Below are 19,336 nucleotides of genomic sequence, written 5' to 3'. Positions count from 1 at the left end.
GAGCAGCGCACGACAGACTCCAAGCCCAACAAAGACGCCGAATAGTGATGGACCCGTCACAGCCATACTTTCCAGACAGCCAAGGCATGACCCATTACCACCAAGTTGGACCCTAAAAAGCAAATATATTTATTTGGGGGACAGAGTGTTATCTTCCATTCATTCGGCAGGAAAAATACAATAACCAACGGCAAAGCTAGTAGTGACTAAGCAGGGAAAGGCCCAACATCTTTTTCCTAGAATCAGAGAATCCCAAACTGAGGCTCAAGCATAAGTCTTGTTGCATTTGTAATCCTCCCTTCTTCTATTTTAAAGAGGGGCAGGACAGGATTGAGATTTAAAACAAAACCCATCTGGTTCTTCTTCTAAATGCATGCCATGTGATGAGTTACTACTGCTAAGTGAGAGCTGGCATTTGCTGGCCACAGTAAGAAGCTCAAAGTCTAGATTTACTGTAAATCTAAGTCTGGACATGGGTGAGGTTGTCCAAAGTGATGTAGGGAGCATTGGGCTGCCTCTGGGAGACACATTAGAGAGTCTGAAATTCCAGCGGGCGGGTACTCACCACTTTGACCTCAAGTCGGGCACTGAAATGGGATACACCCAAAATCACTAGTTACTGTTAAAAACATTTAAGCTATCTCAGCCACCTCCTCAGCTGGTATAACTGGTACAAAGGCACTGACTTCCATGGAGCGGTAGGAATTTGTACCAGCTGGAGATTCAGCCCTCGATCCACGCATGGATGCTTGGACTGGAACATGTCTTTTGCGCCATAAATAACCCAGGAGGATGGATATCCAGGAGGAATCATCTTGGTGTGGGTGCGTAGCCTCTTTCAAAACATTTTACAAGTGATCTCTCTTAGTGCAGGGAGTAGGGGCTGGGTGGGAGTTAAAGAGGAGTGAGGGGAGATGTTTATAACAGGAAAGCCCATTGATCTCATACATCACCCCCGACAGACACCACAAACTCCTCACGTCCAGCCCAGGGACACCGCCGAGTGAAATGCTCCCCTGGAAATTGTAGACGCTGTTCCAACAAAACTCGCTTCATCCAAATTTGAAAAAAAAACGCTTTGTTTTGCTTGGCTCCGGTCGCACAGGCTGTTGGCACCACTTGCTGCCTGACGAGGAACTATCTGTACGATGCCGTGGCCACTGCTGGTTTGCATGCAGTTGATGCTGGCGCAGCAGGGCTGGGTTCACCCCAAAGTTCACCACTCCTCTGGTTTCAAATCTCTGCTTGCATCCCCTAAATGGGGTCTACATTTTCCTGCACCATCCCTCTCTCTCTCTCTCGTCACTAGAGGTGGGTCTTGCTCTCTCTCGTCACTGGAGGTGGGCCACAACCCTAGGTTTCAGGTCTAGACCTGGACCAAGACTGTCTTAATATTTAGATCTGATGAGATGATTTATTTCAGTATCAAGAGGGATCAGGTATGGATCCTGCATAGTGTTCCCCAGTCGCTCTGTAGTCCACCTGAAATGGTGTAAACCACCTGCAATGGCTCAGCATCAAGCCTGTTGGCTGCTGTTTGTTTGCTCGTTCTAGCTCCCTAGCAAGCCATGCTTCATGAAAAATGTGGCCAATTTTCATGCACAAATGGAACTGCCAGCAAGCACTGTGCAGATATCAAAGTTCATCCCTTGCTGAATAACCCTGAGTTTTTCCGTCTCCCCGCTTCCTCCCCCCGGCGATACAAATGAGCATGGCTTTCAGAGGGAGAGGAGGTGAATCTCTTTAATAAGCATGACCTCTTATTTTGACTTGTTCCTAAATGAATAGAGCTGCTTGAAATACTTTCAACAGAACTTTTTTTTTTTCTTCCCTGTCGAAAATGTGGGTTTTTGTCAAAAGAAATAATCAATGTGTTTTCACACAACATTTCAGTTGCAATTAAAACTGTCATCAGAGAGGTTTCTGGAGTCTCTTGTGGCTTTTTGCAAGAACACGTTGAAAGGTCTTGTCTTTGTTTCACCTCAGAACAAAAGCAAATTTTACAACTTTGGTGGGTTATTTTTTCTGAAAGAGAATAGATTTCCAGCCAGCCTCAGATAGGAACGTAATTTCCTAGACTGAAATATTATGGCAGCTTCAAGAGGGTGTAAGGCTCTACCCTCAAGTGTATCGCTCAAGTGCTTTATTTGAGAAGTAATTACTGCCGTTCAAATGGGTATTTCTATCTCTGGATCTCACCAGTTGCATATCCACTCTTCCAGAAGAGGTGCTAGGGCATCTGAGCGCGAGGGAAGAGGGAAGGGGTTGATTCCTTAGAAATTTAGGCTGAGGATTTCAGCTGCATTCAGTTCGAGGCCCTCTTTTCCTGATTGTCCCAGAGGGAAGAGCTGTCCTTCTGGAACCACATACCCCCAGGAGCTCAGCAGGATCTTCTGAGACCTCGTGTCTCCATCCTGCTAAAGAGCTGGATCAAACCCTCCAGCATGAACTGCCCCACACCCAGGGAGCTCTGAATCAAGGCTGGGCACCGGCACATGCCCCCATCGCTGATGGAAATAACTGCAAGAGGGGAAGGGGACTGCAGAGGTATGCGGTCCCCATTAGGCTCCTGCCTGAAGTTGTGATCCCAAAGCCCCCTGACCTCCATGGATCAAACCCGAGGAGCCAGATGCTGCTGGCACATACGTGCACCAGGTTTCCAGCACCTCCAAGCCCGTGTGAGAGACGGCACGATGTAGTGGCTGGGGAAACATGGCAGCAGAAGGCATGTGATCTGCGTTCCCTACGGATAGCAGATTGTATCTCACCAGGTCCCTCTCAGGAGCTGCTATTACAGACAGCGCAAGTGTTTCAGGGTTAGGCGCTCGGAGGGATGGGTAGGAGCATAAAATCACTAGATATGCCACTTAACAGGGGATGTTCCTGGGAAAGAAAGGCTTCATGGCAACCTGGGGGTTGCACCATTTCTGGTGCTTCTCTGAGCACCAGGAAAGAGCCGGGAACAGAATATTACCATTCAGCCATTCGGATTAAAACCAGTCCCACCCCACTATGTCCTGGGCTCCCGAGACCCCGGGTAGCACTCAAGCCCCCTCTCTGGTCCAAGCACAAAAAGATTTGCAATGGGGAAGACCCTTTTATTTGGGATTTTTTGGCCTGCTTGGTTAAACCTGAAGTCAGATTTGCCCATCTGCTGGAAGACTTCTGCAGGGTTTCCAAATGTGCTTTCAGTTTTGGTACATCTCCTTCCTCGCTGCAAGTCAACAGAAGGTTTTAGATGTAAATTGGGGAGCTGATACCACTGGCAGCAGGGGAGGAAAGGAATTGTTAATAGTCTTTATCAGGTTTCTGGTGGACCTGTGGGCTCGAGTCAAAGGGCCTTGCTGTCCTGGCTCTCCGCATGTGGTCGGGAGCAGCTGTAGCTTCCTGTGAGACCCGTAGGAAAGCAAGACACCCTTAACCACTAGGAAATGGGACCTGGTTCTTCCAGGTGAACATCCTGTGCAATCCTGCACAAAGCTGGCAAGACGGTCCTTTAACCACAGTCTATCAAGAGCTCCCAGAATAAAGGGTGCTGTATGGAGGCAGGGGGTGGTGTCAGTTCATCTGCAAAGTACTCGTTCCTCTATTCCTCCTGCTTTTAGGAAGCCCAGAAATAACCTCCAGACACATGAGCCAAACCCTCAGCTGCTGTAAATCGAGATCTCCCCGTTGATGCAAGGGGTGCTGCGTCAAGATGCACCAGCTGGGGATTCGGCCTCTGAGCTCTGCATCGAGCAACCTGCAATGATTTTCCACTGCCCATCCATATTGATTAGCTCCATAGATGGATACCTCCCCGAAACATGCCTACTCTGCTGTACACAACAGCCCGTGTCAGCATAAGTCATCTGACAGCTGTCCGGACAATGTTTTAGTGCACAGTTGAAATCACATCAACGTGATCTGTAGCGAATTGCAGGAGAGTTATTTTATTTAACAGAGCTGATGTCTTAAGTTTTAAATTTAACTGACATTTGCAGTTCGGCTACACGGGATTAAAAATTCAAGAAAGCGCTCGCAAGTCCTGATCCCAGGGTCTCTTGGTGCCCGCCTGAATCACGGTATTTGGGTCCTGGAAGAATGGGCTATTCATTTCTTTGGAACATTTCAAATAAAAACCACAGCGCCAGCGATGTTGCCAAAATAATAAGCCTGACAATGCTGCAGTGATAAGGAGATGCTGCTCAACAACGGAGATGGCCTGAGTGTTCCCCATAAGCCTCTGAAAGCAGCCACCCAAACGAGAGGATTTCCTGTTTGCGAGGCAGAGAAAGCACATTTTATTGCCACTGCCAAGGAAAAGCCTGTACGTCTGGCGACACAGAACACAGCGCCAAGATACTGAATTCTTCAATTTGTTGTAATGCTGGGAGGGGTTTTTTGGTTAGGAAAAAAAAAAGCTCTGAAAACCAATTGGGACTAGAATTAGGTCTGTGAGGGCGTGGGGTACTGAAGTAGCACAAAAGCATTTTGCAGAAAGGATCTCAGCTGGTGAGAAATTCAGAAGAGTCTAAATAAGGCTTATTCCTGGCACGCGAGGCTTGGAAGCAGCACGACTGAACAGCTAGCATTTGCACTGCAGTAATGCAGGCTAGGAACCAGGACCTTACGGTGCCGGGTGCTGTATACACCCAGAACAAAAGATGGTCCCTGGGGCAAAGAGCCAGAGACTCAATAGCATCACTGCTTTTTCCTGCCCAAGAGCCCCAGATGCATAAGCCGCTGCCTCTCCTCTGGCTGCTACAATCCCCAAGATCTGTCTGCAGTGTTGTCTCATACGAGAGCGGGGCAGCCAAGGCACAGACCTTGTGTGCTAACACTGCTGCTATCTTCCAAGGCGTCCCCTCCCTGCTGAAGGTCATTGAGAACAGTGAGACCCTTGTAAATGAGCACCTGCCAATCAGCAGGAAAGAAGGATTTTCTCCCTTGCTCTGCAGCTCATGGGGTACATCTACACGTTCATTAATGAGCTTTAGGTAATGTGCATTAAATCTAGTACTGCCGGGCATTTGTACACATGCACACACCACAGCAGCGGGTGCTTTGAAAAGTGCCCGGCACTGCGACACTTGCAATTGTATAAGTGGCGAAATGTGTGTCAGCACCAAGAAAATGGCGGCAGTGCGCTTTTGAAGTAAAACACCTTGGAAGTGCTTCCACCGCCATTTTCTGCGCGCTGACGCACACTTATGCAACTGCACGTGGCACAGCGCAATTCGCCTCCGCTCACATGCGGAGCAGGCTCGATGAATCTGGTCTGCTCCAAAGCAGCAGATCTCCAGCGTGTCACGGGGAAAAAAGCTATGTGTATAAATGCCCCATGGTACCAGAAAAATGTGCATCAGCCTATTTTAATGTGCATTAGAGAGACAGAGAGCAGGTTTTTTTCTGATGCTTTAATGCACATTAAAATAGGCTAATGCTCATTAAAGTGTATGTGTAGATGCACCCATGATCTCCCACATACAATCTTTGCACTCTTGATTATTTCTGGCCTATGATATGGATGGGGAAAACATGCCTGTATTTACATACATGCAGGTCAAACGTGGCTTTTCGAAAGGAAATGGGCTGTCTGATCCATACAAGAATTCTCCGTGGGGTAACTAAGGGGGAGTTGGCGTGTGCATCCTGTGGTGAGTGTTTTCATTTGCCCTCTTACATTGGCAGAATAATTGCTATGATGGAAAGAATGCAATGGGATTTGCATGTTGGCTCTTATTACCTCCCCAGACCCGCAGCAGTAACCCAACACTGCATCAGCACCTCCACTTTGGTAGTCAGCAAAGAAGCAAAGTGCAGCGTCTGATCCGTACAAACAAGCAAAGCACCTGATCCGGGGAGCGCGGTGGCTGTCAGGAGGTGACCCGTTTGCTTTGAACTTCACTGGGCTAGCCTCTCTGCGGCATCAGCTTAATCCCCATTCCTGCAGAACTCCCTGCTTGAATCTGCAATCGCTTTAAGCTAAATGTAATGCTTCCTTCAGAAAAAGGACTGCCCTGAATGGGCCACCAAGCAAATCCAAGTGGTGCCACTGGGGTAATTTATGAGTGGGTTGCTCGAGAGGTTCAAGGTTTGTTTGGGAGAGAGACTCCAGGGCTCAGACACTTATTTTTCCTGCTCTTGTGTAGGCTGGAAACATGGGGTTTTAGCTCTGCCATCAGCTGTAGCACTGAAATGCCATATGCACATGTGACATGCCACAAGCCGCCGTCTGATGAAACAGGTTCATTTTAATCTGGCCAGCACTATCGGCTTTGGGCAGCAATCCAGGGCCCCTTCTTGAACGCCATGCTAGAAATGACTTCCATGTGCTAAGGACTGGGGACCTCCAGCTGTTCCTCATTTGCTCATGCGAGAAGCAGCAACAGAGGTTTTGCTGGCCGCGACCAGGAGTGTCAGTCAGAACAAGGACATCATCTGTTTCCAGGTAACTTTCTTGGGTGAGCAAGACTGAATTTGGCATGCAGCTGCCTGGCTTCCTGAGTTGGGCCAGCTCTATAGGTTTAAGGCATTCCAGTAAGCCCCTTAGTCCAGCTGAAAGGATCATAACTGCCTTGCAGACCTCCTGGGGTTCGAGACTAGTGAGGGGGTCTTAAACAGTGTTGACCAAGAGGTGTGTACACACTGCTGTGTACCCACGTAAGCACACCCTTCATTGATCGCAGTTGGCAAGACTCGACTGGCTCCTTTGCCTGTATTCTCAGTTGCTTCCCAATAGTTTTGTCCTCCACGCAAGTCACTCGGATGCAATCTGGGCTATTTTTTTGGTGCTGGGACATCACCGGCAATTATACCAAAGCCTTTTCCATCCTGTCCTGTGACGAATGGGCCTTGCCCGCGCCAAAGTGGCTCATAAAGGCAAATGTTTGAAGCTATGAATCATTTAAAAAGTTGAGGCCACCATGCTAAGAGCACTGTAAGAAAATAGCCGCATATTGCAGAGTTTTGTGTGCAGAAACAGGAGACAACGTAATTCAATCGATGATTTCAAACAGGGTGACACTAAAGTCATTGTAATACCAAAAACCAGGATGCATTTTTTTTGTATTCATGCCAGGGTAACAGGTAACTCGGTAGACAGCTCATTGTGAAATAGCAATATATTACTGTATTATTATTTTAATTACCCAGTAACAACCACAAGCTTGTGTGTTATCTGACTCTTTCCATTAGTGTTATCTTATCTTGCAGTACTTTAGTTTCCTTTAACAGGGGCTGAAAGTGTTTCTGGAACGAGCAAAGACGGCCTATCATTTTATAAGATGGGCTAATTGCCTGAAACACACAATCTTCCATTGTGCGGCAAGGAGCAATGCGGGAGATCAATGTTTGTTTGCGGGGATGTCAATGAGTAACCAGGACACTAATATAATATTAGCATGACACAATGTGATTTGCAAATATGATGAGTCCCATTGTACGAGCTGAAAAGAGCCTTCCCGCTCTCCCCGGCAAGCAGCAGCACGGATTGTCACAATAGCAAAAGGTGTCCAAATTCTCACCTACCCCAGAAACACGCTTGTGCCATCTGATGTGCCATGGGCTTGCTGGCTCTTGTCCACACACACTCTCTGTCTAGCCGCCTTCACTTCCCACACCCGCCTGATCCAGAATTGAGGGGTGCAAAGTGGATCCGCGGTTTATCTGCCGTCTCTGGGTGACGGCATCTTCTTTCCCGCTGCGGGGTGGGGGCTGCATTAGCCTGGGCAGCTCGAACCAGGAGACAATGGGAATCAGATGAAAATGATCTCGCCGTCTGCGTTTTTAAAGGATCCATCATCGCGCTAGCTGCTCCACGGCCCCGTTCTGATTTGAATGCATGCAGCTGGATTTAAATTGGCTGAGATTTCCTCAGTTAAAGAACAAAGATAAAAATAGTGTTTCCCGGTGGAGTGGCCCCCGTGTTCATTCCACTTCTTTTTGGAAATGGTTTCTCTTAGACAAATTAAAAACTCCCCGAGTGAAATCCTGGTCTCATTCAAATGAATGGGAGCATTGCTACCAACTTGAGTAGGGTCAAAATCGCACCCTATACATGCTCTTAAATGCTAAAATAGCCTGTGGGACCTTCCTCTCTAATGTGGAATAGGCTCCTTTTGCTGCTTAAGCCCTCCGCAAAGGTTACTGAACTTCATTTAAGCTACACTGTATATCTGTAAATCAGCTTCACATTATGAGTTTTATGGTGTACTATGCTCCATATATTTTATGCCTGGTCTGCAAAAAAAAAAATTCCAGTTCTATTTCCAAAAGGACTTAGCCGGAGGAGATGAGCCCTGGAAGGAGCAGGTGTTTTCCAGCTGGGGTGGTGCTTCGTTGAGATTTGGCATGGAGCTCACTGTGCTGGGTCTGAGCCACCGTGCTACTTGCACTGTACTTGGGTAGGGACTGAGAAGCGTGATCTTGGGAGTAACTACAGATGCAAATGTACAGGTGCCCCATGGTAATGAAGGAGGGTGGATTTAAAACAATAATACAACTGGGCCTAGATCAGATTCTTCCCACTTCTCCCAACCAGCAGGCTCCTCTACCCGCCGTTAGCAGCTCTGCTGTCCTGACAAGCAGCAGACAGGCTCTCAGCCTTTCTTCTCAGCCAAATGTTTGAACTCAGGAAAGCCACAGAGCCTATCCAGAGACTTGCTTTGCCTCTTTGCCCATGAATGATGAAGTTCTCAACTGATCCCCACCCCGGCGGGGCCTATGGCATGGTGCAGCAACGCTAATGGAGGCCTGCCCTAGACAGCATCCCGACCCCTGCAGAGACCAGCTATACCCTCAGCTCACTTTTGAAGGGAGGACGCATCAGGAGTCAGGACTGAGCAGGGCTCAGGGTTAAACAGGCCGCTTGCTCAGCAAGGCAACCGCAGGGCATATCTACACGTGGGCTTTAATGCATTATTTAAATTATTATCAATGCGTTATTTTAATGCATGCCTTATTTTAGCCTCTTTTAATGCACATTAAAGCGTCCCCCAAAAAATGTGCTTTCTAGCTAACGCGCATTAAAATAGGCCCATGTGCATTTTTCTAGTACCTCGCAATGGAGGTACTAGGTTTATCGCACATTACCTGAAGTGCATTAATTGAACGTGTAGATGCGCCCCCAACGCCACACCGGTCACCATTTGCGTAGCTGGTTGCGATGGCCTGAAAGCAAGAGGGATAAGGACCAGCCTGTCTCCAGACTACCAGAGCCAGGCGAACAGAAAAGGCCACAGCAGGATGCATCTAAGGCCCACAGCTGAGACAGGAGACAGCTGGGGCTGCAGCTTCCTACTGAGCGTAGGAGAGCCAGAGCTCAGCCATGAGACAGGCTGCACACGCTGCCTGCGTGTGTCTGGATGCAGAAGGGTAGGCCCCAGGGCCCCATCTGGCTCATGGCAGGGAGAGACAGCTCTTCTGTCCTCAAAGCAGGTCAAACCCTGCGTAACCGCTCTGCCAGCACTGACGTTTGCTAAGAGGGTGCGAGAGTGGCCAGCTGCACGCTCCCATCTCCCATCCAGGCCAGGTCCTCTCTGCCTCGTGGTGTCAGCCCTTGGAAGGAGACTCCACCCTGGGATAACACAGGAGCGTACCCGAAAGTGCCAGCGTATATGCCACGGCCAAAGACTTCCCAGGTCTCCGCATCCTCGGAGAATGATCTCACACTGAAAGCACCAGGCAGAGGAAACCAGTGCCTTTCCACTTCGTCTCTCTATTTTCCTTTGCCCTTTGCCATTGTCAGGCTAGTGGCTTTTATCGCATGAGTGCCAGGAGCTGGTTCTCGCTGGATGCCTGACAGTTGCGGTTTTCGGGCTTATCACCAGCACACAGAAGGTAGGATGGGAAGGGATCGTGCAATCCCATTAACGAACTGGTCTGGCTCAGGCGAGTTCACTGCCGAGCTGGCTCTGTCTGGAGATGAGCTACAAGAGCAGAAGGAGCTGACAGCGCCGTTCCAGGATCAAATATCTCCCCACCTCACGGCCCAGACGGATCCTCCTGCTAGACACGTCGGAGCAGTTGAAAGACAGTAATGAAATTACAGTGACTGTGATGCAGAGACAGATCAGCAAGGCAGGCAGCTCGCTAGAAGGGAAGTGACATTATCATTACCGAAAACTCCCCGGGACATATTTTGCCCAGGAAGAGACAGCGGCTCTGCTAGGGTATACTTGACTATGCTCAGTTCCAATTTCAGATGACTGAGTAGCTACTAAAAGATACTTCTGTCCTTGTCAGTTCATCATGGCCAGGTTTCTAGAGGAAGAAACGATTGCTCTGTAGAGATCACGCTCTCCAGGAGCTGTGCCAAACAAGCCCAGCTGGGAGGCCAGGGTGGTGTATTTGATTGCTATAGGATGAAACCCAAGCGCAGCAAATCAGAGAGAGACCTTCAGCCCCGACTTCCCGTTCTCGTCATCGGCATGGCTGATTAAAGCTCAGCCTTCAGCTGCAAGCACGCTGGGCACCTCCAGCCATTCTGCATTTTGAGGGGATTGTCTCTTAACACTTTCCATCGGGAGTCAGAACAGGCCCGCTGGGCAGACCGCACATTCAAGGCCAGTCGGTGATAAAGCAGGGAGTTTGAGTGCTTGGCAGCGGCACGAAACCAGCAAAACTTAGGTCCTTTCTCAGATTCTTCTCCTTGCTTCCCAACTTCAGATGACAGTGAATAAGCACAGTGGCATTGCAGGAGAGCATCGTGCAGTCTACAACCTATGATATCCTCACACGTGTGTAAGGCCTGCTGTTTCAAAACACCTCAAATCTCGTTCCCCCCCACCCGACACAATCGTCCTCTAATGAAATATGGCAGCTATTATAACCACATGCAGCAATTGAGACCAAGGAGGTAATGAAAACTCGTATCGGCGGCATGGACAATTTCAGACAGCAAAAAATCCAATACACAGTTTAGTCTGTGACCAAAATATTGAAGCGAACACTTCCTTGGGAAAGTGTTGTGAGCTCTCTAATGACCATAACCAGTCAGCTGGGCAGGATTCAGGTTTTCCATTTCACAGAGGCACGGAGAGTTTGAAATTATCTGTCGGGAAATGGAATGGAAACCAAGTGCTTTTCAGAGGAACGGTTCTCTAATGATATCCATTCGAGATCCGCTCATTTGCAAACAAACAGATACAGTTTAAAATCTCACGCTGAATTATTCCCCTCCACTCAGAGACCTCAATAAGCTGCTGAGTGGTTAGTGCAGTGATTCTTGTGGCTATAACCGTGCCTGCAAACATCATGGACCCACTCTCCCGCTGCATTCACTATTGAATGAATACACTGTTCCGCGGCAGGGTGGACCTGGCTAGTCTCAGCTGAGCCTACTGATGACTTAGGATGCCAAGCCTAGATGTACAATGCTTTCCTACCTTGTGACCCATATGAGATATGGAATAATGCAATTCCAGCCTCCTCCAGCCAATGATTTACTCTTAAGGAAAGTATAAGCAGGGGAGAGCCAGATCCTCCTGCTCAAAGTTGCAAGAGTCCCGTTATTCTGAACTATGAATATGGAGAAAGTGCCCATGACCATGCCGGGGAGAGTCTCCCCTGGGTTTTTGATGAAGAAGTTTCCATCCGTCTTCTATAGGCATCTCAGCCGCGAGGCTGTTATTGTTCTGAGCAGAAAGGATGGCTTTGAGCTGCCGCTATTTTCACTTTTACTGTTGAGAATCTCACAAGGGTGGGGGTGCTTTTTGATAGCAGGAGGGTGATCTGTGAGCAGCACCCGGGCGTTCGGGGCTACATTCGTAGCTGCCTCCAGGATCCACTGAGCACAGCTCAGAGCTGGGCCTCCGAGGCACTGGTTCTTTGTGCCTTGGGGCTCCCCGAAAGCATGAGAGATGCCACTGAGAAGCCCAGGGGTAATGCTCACAGCCATTTAAATCCTGCAGTTGACTCTAGGCATTTGCCATGTCCTACTGGTTGCAGTGCTGAAGGGGTCCAGTTAAGCCCAGTGCCTAAGTCATGGCCCAGCTGTTTGCTCCTCATTAAGACTTGTTACCTTGTTACTTAATGAGGTGCCCTCAGCAGAAGGATGCTGGCTGCCCAGCACAGACAAGGGTGGAAGTGGCTTCTCCAATTAATGATGACTTCCACAATTAATGAAGCAACAAGCCTCAGTGAGCCATGAGGTCTGTGTCATGGACACAGCAGCCGGCAAGACAGAGCTTAGAGGGCATTAGCTGTCCACACATTGGGCCATTTCTGCCTCGATGTGGCTTAGCCCGTGCCCAGAAGGGGCTGCCCGCCTGCCACAACCACTGGACTGCCAGGGTACAATCCTAGCACAGTAAGTCCTGATGGAGAATGTGGAGGGGTATCACCTTCCTACATGGTAGAGGGTAAGTCCCTTTCAGTGACCATCCAGCTGCTCCTTTTTTGACTTTACATGAAGGTCAAACAAGTTTGGGCTGCAATTAATCCCCCAAAGTCTTTCAGTCTAAAGGAGACAAAACTAATCTCACCGATAAACCCACTCTTGCTGTCTTCAGTTCTCAGACAGTCTTTTTTAACCAGACTTGGGTAATCTAGGATTACATAGAGCACTGCAAGCCAAAAAAAAAAAACAAAAACCCAAACAATTTCAAGCAGCATCTATTTTTTTCAGCATATTTAAAGTTTAATTAATCAAAAGGATGACTTCTTGTAGGATTCTTTTGAAGAGCATCTTGGATAGGACTCTGAAGTAAGAGTTACAACAATATGACAAATTGCTGTAGGTTTAGGAACAATCAGAGAGTGCATGAAGCCAGGGTCTAATAAATGCAGGGTAGTTTTGTTCTTGTTGTAAGCAGATGAAACAGGAGGCTTGATGATGAGTGGGTGGGAAGGAAAAAGCCATCCCTCGCAATGACATGCTGATAAGCGGTCTAATCTCTTTCTTCTTTTTTCTTTAATGAATGCACAGTTTAAAATGTATGAACTGAGGTACAATGTAAGGAAACAAAGTGCTGTGCATAAAAAATCATCATTAAGTTGACTGGAACAAAGCAGGGGCAGCCAGGGGCCTGCTGGTCACCATCATGCTTCACATCAAGGTTTGAATTTAGAGCTTTCTGCAAAAACCCAGGGCCCTGCCCTATAGTAGAAGGGATCCCTGTTTGCAGCCTGGGTCTTGGGAGTCTCGGGAGGGCTGTTTTGATCCCCTCTGTGGCAGAAGGGCAGTGCACATGCAAGATCCTCTCTAGATGAACACAGCTGGCTCTGGAGCATTTAAAATCCAGTGGAAGTTAAATCTCTTCTTTGACACCATTGCAAAAAATACCCATCAAAGCATTAACCCAGCCGGACCCTCCTTAGTTCAGACTCCGATCCTGCCAACCTCCTGAGGCTAAGACCACAGCATCTGCAGCCCCCTCCCTCTGGAGCAACACGTGTGCTGCTACCTCCAGATGCCCAAAGCTCCCCAGCACCCACACCGTCACCTCCTGCAGCGCACAATCCTGCTTGAAGTATGTCTGTGCAAGAGGCCAGACATCCCCTTCGGCGTCCACTGGTGCTCTGGGTGGGGGAAAGGGGAAGCAGACCTCGCTAACGCAGCAATGCCTCATGACATTCCCAATTTCCAAGTCAAATTAATTCTGACTCACAATCTCCTGATAGAGAAATCAAATCACAGGATTTTCTTCTGGTGCATGTAGAGAGCACCAAGCTGGCGAGTCTGTGCAGGGGAAGGGGCAGGGGGGAGAGGGAAGGGGCGAGGGGGGGAGATTGAGGCTGCCGTGGTGAGGGAGGGAGTGGGGCAGATGCTGGGGTGAACAGGGCCCCGGAGCCAGCACAGGCATGGGGAGTACCTGCTCCCCGGATTTGTGCACGGGGCAGAGGCAAGCTGCCCGCTGCAGGCTGGGGCTCCGCACCTTGCTGCCTTCGCCCCGGGAACTGCATGCACACACTTCAAAAATAGCATCTCATGATTTACATTCCAAATCTCTGGGTTTTTAAGTGTCTCTCATGACTTTCATCAGGGTGGGGCCGGCAATGCTGCATCCATTGCCCATCATCCCAGTTTTGCCAGTATGTGCAACAAAGCCGTGTAGGCATGACAGGCACCCAGCTCCAAAGTGGGCATTATTGCACCTCCCAAGCAGCCTTCATTCGATACGTCCGGCTGGAATTGCAAGGGGCTTCTAGAGGAAGTGACCTGCTTCACCTGGGGATGGGGCACGCTTCCCCTGAGGCTCTTCAGATAAAGAGGTTCAAATTTGCAGCTGCAGGGTTTAGCTGAGCCTTGCCTCTGTGTCCAAGGCACTTTTGACCACAGCTGTAAATCCCTCGTGGATCCCTGGGAAATGCTAGCAGCGTGCGACACGGAGGGGTACTGAATAGCTAGCACTCGTTCCTTCCCCCGATCTGTTTACTGAAACAAAGTAAACTCGTTCCCGTACATCACCGGTCTGTCCTGGCGTTTCCCGGCACCTCGGGCTCTCTGTTCTCACTCACGCTTAGGAAAAGTCTGCCTCAGCTTTTAGCATGAGTTTATTTTAGCGGTGAGTTTATTCTGAAATGCCCGTGGACCTGGGGTTACTCGCAAAAGCCAGCTGATGGCATGGGAGGCGAGAGAGCAGCGAAGCAACGCCGTGCCTTAGAGGATCTTTGCGCCTAATGACGCTGCAGCCCATCCCGAAATTCAGTCACTGAAGAGACGCCACTTGAGAGCTTTCCCCAGTTACAGCCATGCAGCATTAGCAGGAAGCCAGGCACTGCTCACAACAGTCATTCGCTTCCTCACGTGGATCTGTACAGAAACGCTGAGCTGCAAGGTTTGGCCGGGACTGGCTGGCTCTTGTTGACAATCCTGCCCACGTATGTTCCAAGCACCACCGAGACATCTAGCTGTCCATGTCAAGCACCATGACAGGGATATTCCCAAACCTGAGACCCTCAGTGATGTTCAGATTTGCACTCAGCTTCATGCCTCCATCTCTCCCATCGCCGAGCAGCCCACTGGCAAGCCTGGCGAAGCACCAGCGTCATCCCAGGGCAGTGATGTGGCTGGCATCACACCCAGACTCCAGCATAACTGGCAAGCAAGGTCAACCTGCTGCACTAATGCAAAGCAAGATGTACATGCCTGCTGCTGGATCTGTAGCAAGGCAGCATAACACCTCTGCCACGATCACTTCAAGGCTTTGGGATCAGGCACGCCTAAGTCCCTCCCCCACCACACACAGGTAAACTCCACGGAGGTTTGGACGCAGATCGGGATCCCGCATGAGATGCTCAAGCCCATCTCCACTTTTCAGCCCTGCCAGAACCACGCCGGGAGTGCAGACAAATGACATGGGGTTTATACATGCAGTGGCCAGGGCATGGGTTACAACCTCCCTGCTTGGGGCTGCAGGACCACGGAGCAGGGGAACCACCGGTGCCATGGAGCATGCGTTGTGACAGCATGGGGAGTCTCTATGCGGAGCCTGTGTGTCCTGTCTGATGTGGGGCACTCCCTCCCTCTGGGCATCTGCATCAGCCTCCGCGGGGCTTCTCCATTCTCCTCTGACTTCCACCCTGGACTGAAATCCCAGGGGCCGGTGACACAGAGCCAACAGCAAGGGGTCACACTGGACCATCCTGGCCCTCTCTGCATGTAGAAGCCCCCTTGGACAAAGAAAGATCTGTGCCCCAGCACAGGCTGGCCGGTTCATCTGAACACAAAGTGGACGATAATTAAGCAGGGATTCACCTGGGGATGACCCTCATCACCTGAGGAGGCTGATTAGAGTGTGGCCTAAGGAAAGGGATTGGAGGTTACAAAATAAATCTCTCCTCTCATTGCCCATCTGAGCCCGAGAGCGGACAGCCCTGTGCCAGAGGAAGGAAAGCTGGGTTGGAAAGCAGAGAGAAACTGGCTGGACATGAATGTGAGGGAGATGCCATCCTCCGGCAGGCACTTTAGGGGACCGTGACCTGGGACGCTGCAAACTGAAGCAAGGAAACAGGCAGATGCTTCTTGCTTTCTCTGACTCTGCCTGCATTTTTGGTTCTCACTAAAGTGAGTTTCTGGCACCCTGGCAAAGCCTGTGTGTCTTGTTTGCTGCAACTGCTGCATGTCCCTGATAAGCTTGTGCACAAACCCAGAGTGCTATAAGGCTGGAGCTGTGGGAAGCAGTGTGCCTGAAGTACCAGGGGACCTAGAGGGCTCAGCTCCAGTCCTGGGCACATTTCTATGAGGGTGCAGCAGACAGGGAGTCCCTGCCAAGGGCAAGTAGCTGAAGCCAGAGGCTGGGCTGGCACCTGCTGGGGCTCAGGGTAGCTGAAACACAGGCCTGGCACGCAGGGACCCGAGAAGTACAGCCTGTGCATGCCCAACTAAGGAGCCCTATTGCACCTGGGGCCTTGCATCCAGCTGCAAGCAGCCAGGGAAGGGCTGGGGGTCTGTTCCTCAGCTCCCTTGCACCAGCATGCCATGCACTTCTGCCTTATCAGCATGTGGCCCGCATGGGTTGGTGGGGGAACAGGGGCCGGTAAGGAAGAAAGCTCTGGGTTCCTATGTGGCAGCCAGCACCTGATTCGGGCTGAGTGGATACCCTAATCATAGCCCCATAGGGTTGTTCTCCACTACAGGCAACCCAACTTGCTCTGGGCCATCACATCTTGCAATCGTCCCCCGCTCCGGAGCTGCATCCCACTGAAAACACTGCCTGGATAAGGACTGAGCAAGAGCGGCACACTTCTCCTGGTGGGCTGGGAGTGGGGCTGCCCTGTGCCTCCTACCCCCGGCCGGCAGCAAAGCTGATGGGGTTTCCAGAAGCCCATCACACCCAAGGTAGACATCCAGGCCAGCAACCACTGCTCTTGCTAAGGGGCCCTTTCATCTGTGCAGGGGACTTCCCCAGGGGGAAGATGGTGCACTTGCAGGCAGCAAATGACAAGCTCTCATGTCTCGTCTCGTCTCTCTTTGATGCTCCCCAAGTGCCTATGGACATGGGGCACGGTCTCAGAGAAACCTCCTCCCAAAGCCTGGGCCAAAAACTTAGCAGAGAATTTCCTCTCCCAGCACAGCACGTGCCCCCTCCTGAGTACAAAATTGCATTTACAATAAATAACAAGAGCCACTAATGAGAGCACAGGATGAAGTGCGACTGGTATTTAATGCCATCATCCCTCCCTCTGTAATTCAGCTGGCAAAGCTTTTGTTTTCTGTTTTTCCCCTAACGAACCCCCCAAAGGAGCTGGCTATTAAAAAGACTGCTTCAGCCAAACTCCACTGGAACTCAGCGGCCACGATGTATTGCATTTGCAACCTGAGCAGAGAGGCCCATTTGGACCCAGGTAGCACCTTCCTTGTGTTTTCTTAAAATAACCCGGCTAGTAAGCCAGCTGACAGAGTCCACATCTGTATGGGAGCCAGTGGTGCAATAAGGAGCAATCAATCGGTAGGGTGATGGGCGCTGCCGGAGCATTTCAGACGCCCCCCAGCTCCCAAGAGCCGGAGCTAGCTCTTTAAACAGCTCTGCTCGGTGCCCATTTTCACCTCCCTTTCTCCCCTCCAGTCCCTTCCCAGAAGTTTGCCCCATCCTGATACGTCAGCTGTAGGCATGCACGCTGAATTTGCAGTGAAACTATATTAAATCAAGCCCTTGTTGGAAGAAGCGCAGACTTACTTCTTTTTTTTTTTTCTAAATCATAGGCTCAAGGTAACCTTCACATTATTATTTAGCTGGCTTGCTCCTTCTCATATCATCTCTCTCTCTCTCTCCCCCTTAAAGATAGATATTAAAATATTCTAATAAGTTGTCAGCCCGGCTGCAAAATGAATCAGGAAAGTTCATTTGAAAGGATTACTCTCTTTTTCCAATTTTCCATGCTGCGACTGCCTTTGCACGAAGTCTAAGGAGAGAGACGGAAAGCTTTCCCCCCTCCTCCTCCTCCTCCTCCAGATCTGGAAGCCCTTTCTGAATCGCAGCTGAGAAATCCTCCTCGCTGATAAAATTATTACCACCTTCTTGCACGGGATCTTTAACCTCTTGTGAGTCGGGCAGCGCTGAAATGTCCTTTTACAACTTGGCAGAAAACACTCATATATTTAAAAAAACCCAAATCCCCCCTGGGCTCGGAGAAGCGGAGGGGTGCTGTCCCCAGCACTGGGGCCGGGGCGGGAGGCACCAGGGCTAGCCTGTCCCTTTTGCCGCACTCTCTTCTGGCTGCGCGAGGTGTCTAAAGCCTCTGGCTTCACGTCTGGGCAGAAAGCAGGGGCGAGTCGCCTTCCCCACTAGCCTTTACGGGCAGCCAGGAGCGAAACTTTGCGGGTTAAGCCTCGGGGCCGGACTCGTTCCTTCCCTCTCCCGTCTCCGCCCGTCCTCCCTGTGCAAAGACGCCGCTGTGCCTGCTTGAGCCAGTGAAAGCATGCTAATGCTCGTGCCGATCCGCAGCCAGGAGCAGAGAGCACGCTCCTCCCGCCTCCCGGCTTACCTGCGGGCCGCGCCGTCGCTTCCCAACTCCCCCGAGGTGGGCTCTGCCTCCTGCCCGCTCGCCCCGCCGGTGCCTCCTCGCTCCTGCCCAGGCTTGCAGCGGCTGCACCAGCTCCGTGCGGAGTCTGCCTGGGCGAGCATCACGTCTCCTCCCCCTGCACGCCCCGGTCAGGAGGGCATCCTCCGCGCGGCCCGTCCGGGAGCGGTGCGGGCGCGGGCGCGGACAGACGAGCGCGCCGCGGACTGGCGCGGCCCTAGCCGGCGCGCCTCCCTGCCCGTCTCCGGCGGCGCTGGCCGAGCTGGGCGCTGCGGCGGCCCCTCATGCACCCTCACAGCAGGCTGGCCGGCAGCCCCGGCCATGCGGAGCCGCCAGGATGCTGCGGGAGCCCGCCCGGGCCTCGGGGCAGAGAGGTGGCAAGTCTTGCCCGGGCGCGGGGGTGCCGGGTCCGGCTGCGGTTCAGCACTGCTGCGAGGCGCTCCTCGTCTCCGTTACTTAACATCTCTATCCAGCTCTCTGTGCTGCAGCTCCGCGCTATTCACAGGCCTACAGCACTGCCTACTGCTTAACTCCTTAATTGCCACCTTTCCCCTTTTTCTTGGGGGTTGCTTTTTGGGGTTTTTCCCTCCCTATTCTGCTCTTTCATCCCACCACCGTCCTCACTCACTCTTTTTTCTTTTTTGCCAGGCAGTTCATATGACAAAGTTCACCTTTAATCTCCATCCTGGGAGGTTTTTAAGAGCAGGCTAGACAAAGCCACGGCTGGGATGATGGACTTGGGGCTGGTCCTGCGTTGAGCAGGGGGATGGACTAGAGGTGACCTCCGAGGTCCCTTCAACCTGAGTTTTCTGTGATTGGAAAGCATGGTCAGGAAACGGCTCCTTGAAAATGAGAACGGCACATGAGCTTGGCATGTCTTAAAGGGGAC

General features: G+C 50.8%; 1 protein-coding gene across 1 annotated transcript in view; it reads right to left on the bottom strand.

Moving 5' to 3' along the window:
- WSCD2 (WSC domain containing 2) overlaps positions 1–19,100 on the bottom strand; it is a 106,391-nt gene extending 87,291 nt beyond the window's left edge. Inside the window, exon 1 of the mRNA XM_019486781.2 lies at positions 18,412–19,100. The gene's annotated coding sequence lies outside the window, so the exon portion shown is untranslated. The remainder of the gene's footprint in view (positions 1–18,411) is intronic.
- Positions 19,101–19,336: the final 236 nt, after the last annotated feature.

Source organism: Alligator mississippiensis, chromosome 10, assembly GCF_030867095.1.
Source record: "Alligator mississippiensis isolate rAllMis1 chromosome 10, rAllMis1, whole genome shotgun sequence".
Taxonomy (NCBI): domain Eukaryota; kingdom Metazoa; phylum Chordata; order Crocodylia; family Alligatoridae; genus Alligator; species Alligator mississippiensis.
This window is presented reverse-complemented; position numbering and strand designations above follow the sequence as displayed.